Below are 4,567 nucleotides of genomic sequence, written 5' to 3'. Positions count from 1 at the left end.
AATGTGCTCCTTCACTGGTTTCTCACAACAATGAAGTGTTTGGCCTCACACGCCAACAAGGAGGAAGGACAATTAATTTAGAATATATTGAAACAATGTGCATACCTGCTGAGTAACAACAACCATGATTTATATATTTTGTGACTTTTTTTCAAAATTTCAGAGCTCCATAAAGAAACACAAGAAAAACGGATATAATTCAGAATTACTATTAAAAATAATTTCTTTTATAAATAAAATTAAATAAAATAGGAAAACAATCTCTATATAAAACAAGGAACCTCTGTCTGTCTGGTTTTAGAGAAAAGCACAGCACTGTTACTGCTGCCATTCTTGTTTTAAATGACATCATTTCAACTTTGGATAACAAGAAACACTATGCTGCTCTTTGTATTGATCTTTCTAAAGCATTTGATACAGCTGATCATGCTTTGCTCTTAAAAAACTTAATAAGTTCCAGAGTTATCTCACGGACAGAAAGCAGTGTGTAGCAATAGGATCTATTAAGTCAGAATTTGTTCAGATTGTAAAAGGTGTCCCACAAGGCTCATTCCTTGGTCCTGTTCTGTTTGCACTTTATATAAATGATATTGTTTCTGCTATAACTGGATGTAATATTCATCTTTACGCTGATGATACTATTTTGTATTGCACTTCAGATAATGTACACTCTGCTGTAGTATCTCTTTATCTCTCTTTATCTGTTTAGCTGATTTAAAAGTTAAGTCTTAAACGCAGACAAAACCAAACTTATGTTTTTCGCTAGAGCCAAAAATATTACCTCGGATAACCTCATCATCACAACCAAAAGTGGCACCAATATTGAAAGAGTCATGATATACAAATACCTTAGCATTTGGATTGATGAGAATATATCCTTCAAAAATCATGTAACAAATTTGGTGAGTAAACTAAGGCAAAATACTGGCTTTTTCTTTAGGAATAAATCCTGCGTCCCACTGCATAGAAAAACCCTTGTTGAGGCAACTTTTTTTTATCAGTTTTTGACTATGGTGACATCTTGTACAGGCATGCTTTAGCAGCAACTTTAAAGCCCTTTGATGCTGTCTACCATTCTGCACTCAGGGATTTGCACATGTATTTGTTTATTTACAAGGACCTTATTGGAAAGCTGCCTTCTTACATTAATTACATGCTAGTTTGGTACACTGGACCACATTACACAAGGACTAATGACTGATGGCTTACACTCCATGTCCCTTGTGTTCATACAGAGCTTGAAGATCTGCTTTTGGCTTCTTTGCACCATCAAGCTGGAACACACTACAAAACATTGGTCATTTTAAATCCACCGTCTCAAACCTTTTAACTTCTGCTTGTACCTGTTTTTAATTGTTGTTGTTACTCTATTTATTAATTGTATTTACATGTTTGTTTTATTGATTATCTTTCTTGCTCGACGTCATTGTAAATTAGGGCTCCTCCCTCAATGATTTTTGAGTTTAAATGAAGACAAAATGAAGGCACCGCAGTTCATCTAACTAAAAAACGATGAATCACTGTCTGTCTGTCTGTCTGTCTGTCTGTTTGTTTGTCCTCAGTTAAACTGTCCGATAGAGAAGAACAAGCGCGCACAAGAGAAAAAAAAACAGAGGCGGAGGCAGTAAAACTAGCCAATAAGAGCACATTTGGCACCAGCATCAACCGATGGAAGCCGTAAACTGCTTCTGCGGTTCAACTTCAGTTGAGTCTCACTGGTGAAGTTTCTGTCTGGATTTAAACTATTTAATTCATTCATTCATTATAATTTTAATCAATACGTTTGTCAATTGATACATACATATGCGGTTCCTGAGAAATAATAATCAATCAGCCCGTTCCCAGCAGGCATGTTTTGAACGGGCACTGCACTAGTTAAAACAAATACAGGAGGAGAACTCTTCCAGTAAACTCTGGGTTAGGGTTAGGTTGACACCCCCTATTTTAATTTAATTCCAAAGGTCCCTGCTGACACTGTTTAAAAGACAAAGTCCTTCATTGACCAAAATACATTATTTTTGACCTTTTACCTGAGCACTTTGAAGTCTGACAAGTCTGACTGCAACCATGGTAAGTTTTATTACTGTTGATTTAAGAAATTCTGGTTACAGTTGTTTGTTGGTTCTTTTTTTGACAGGATAAACTTTATAAATTATGATGGTGAAGAGTAAATAAATTTAAAAAATAGATCATAATTGCATAATCATACAGTTTTATTTGTAATTACAGAATGACTCATCTGTGTTTCAGAAATATAATACACTGTTTAAAGAGGGCGTTTCCCTGCTGAAGAAAATGTAAAACTATGTTTCTTTCCATTTCTCTATGAAGAAATATTTGGCTCTGGCTTTGCTGCTCTGTGCTCTGCCGTCACTGTCAACTGCTGCCTGCATCAGAATGCTCTTGGAGGCAGGTAAAAGGAATCAAGCACACACACACATGCACACACTGTGCATTTATGGTATATACACACACAAGTTTTCTTCATTTGAACAATATCAAAGATTCACACAAAAATGCCACATTATGATTGTACTGAAAATGTTTTAATAATAAATTTTTTTCTTTACACTCACAGGCCAGACCCATTGTCAGGACCACATTGATAAAACATGGCATGCTGTAGGATCTTCATGGAGAAACAGTAAATGTCAGAACTGTGATTGCGAGGAATGTTGTGATGCGTAAGTTCTCAGATCACAACATTACAGTGTTTACATGGGAAGAAAATGATTTCTGTATCTATATATTCTATTGCTAACTGTGTGTTTGCTGTTTATTTGCAGATTTATGACCCCCGCACAGTTCCCTGATTACTGTGTGTCAGTGTTTGACCCAGTAGCATGTAAATACACAGTGCACATGAAGGATGACCCCTCTGTACCGTGTCCAAGTTATGCTTCAGTAGGGAAATGATGGAGTCTGAATGTAGAGTATGAATGAGAAGCAGAGTACGCTCTAGACCTGCTCTATGTGAAAAGTGCCCTCAGATAACTTTTGTTAGGATTTGGCGCTAAATAAATAAAACTGAACTGAGTTGAATGTGCTCCTTCACTGGTTTCTCACAACAATGAAGTGTTTGTTTGAATGCATGACCAAGAGCTGCTGGAATTTACTGAAAATAAAGTACTAAACAAATCATACATTTCTTAACTGCTTACTCTTTTTTGCATTACTTTGTATGGACGTGAAAGAAGAGAATTTCTCTGAAATTGAAAAACTCAGATTACTTGTCTGGAGAAGTAGGACTCAGACTGTGAAAACAGTTGTGTGATGTCTGTGGCTTTAGAGGAAGCTTTTCAAAGTTTGGTTTGGTAAAACAACGCTGATGATGTACTCTGACTCTGATGAAGACACAGTAGTGTGGACACATTGGTCTGTTTGTACAGTTAAAGGCTGCAAATTAATCAGTGTGCTCCAGTCCCCTCTTGTTTCTGAACCCTGATGATGTAATCAGCGTTATCTCGGTTTGGGCACATTGAGAGATGCACATTTTTTAACAGAAATTCATGATTTATAAACTTGAGGTGTTTGAAAGGTTTGGGCATTTAGGAGGCAGGTTCTAGTGTTTTTTGGAGCTTGACCCAAATAATCTCATCCTCTGCTGCTTCAGTTTTGACCGTTCATTATAAATCTGTTATAGTGAAATACTGAATGACTGGAGTACACCTTTAACTCAGCTTGTATTTGTGTTTGCACACTAATAATGGTACTGACAGATAATACAGAGAACTTACTGTTATACAACTCAGTGGTCATGTTGTTGTTGACAAAGACACAAACAGTTCACTGATGTTGTGGGGCAACAGTAAAAAATCAGTGTAACGTGGCTCAAACAGACAAAATGCATTAACAAAGAGGAACAGACACATGATAGATATGATACACATGACTAACAAGAACAAAACTACAGCATCAGATACCACATGGAAACACCTCTGACAGGTTCAACAAAAACAAAACACTTACTGCAGGTGATTCTGTTATTTTGTCCACATCCTGTATGGGTCATCTGTGAGAACAGTGACTGTGTAGTTAAAGATCAGGCATGGCAGGCTGTGATCAATGACGTTTATATGGGGTAAACAAGTAATACATATATATATATATATATATATATATATATATATGTATAAATTATTATTCAAATTAAAAGTAAAAGAAATAAGTATGAAAAATAAATCAAAGTTAAAATTGTTCAGTGGATTCAACAAACAACTCTTCATAATACAAAATATGCACACACTTTTTGGTTACAACTTTTAAGGACTCCACATATTGATTTATAAGAAATCTAACAAAAGAGATTTCTAATAGAAGTGTTAGAGACGTTTGAAACTGACTCGATAAGCTAACGCTAGCCACTACTGTCGTATCTTTCAGATAAAAGACACCTGACTAGATGGATATCTACAGTGGTGTGAAAAAGTGATTGCCCCCTAAACCTAATAACTGGTTGGGCCACCCTTAGCAGCAACAACTGCAATCAAGCGTTTGCGATGCAACTTGCAATGAGTCTTTTAAAGCGCTGTGGAGGAATTTTGGCCCACTCATCTTTGCAGAATTG

The 4,567-nt window shown here is 36.1% G+C and overlaps 1 long non-coding RNA gene across 1 annotated transcript; it reads left to right on the top strand.

Annotated features, from left to right (window-relative positions):
- Nucleotides 1–1,945: 1,945 nt before the first annotated feature.
- Nucleotides 1,946–4,076, top strand: LOC121887824. Its single transcript, XR_006093065.1, has 3 exons — nucleotides 1,946–2,413; nucleotides 2,579–2,684; nucleotides 2,787–4,076. It is a non-coding gene; the product is annotated as an uncharacterized LOC121887824 (long non-coding RNA).
- Nucleotides 4,077–4,567: the final 491 nt, after the last annotated feature.

This window comes from Thunnus maccoyii, chromosome 21 (genome assembly GCF_910596095.1).
Source record: "Thunnus maccoyii chromosome 21, fThuMac1.1, whole genome shotgun sequence".
NCBI classification, from domain to species: Eukaryota; Metazoa; Chordata; class Actinopteri; order Scombriformes; family Scombridae; genus Thunnus; species Thunnus maccoyii.
Note: the sequence above shows the minus strand (reverse complement) of the source record. Positions and strands in the feature narration are given on the sequence as shown.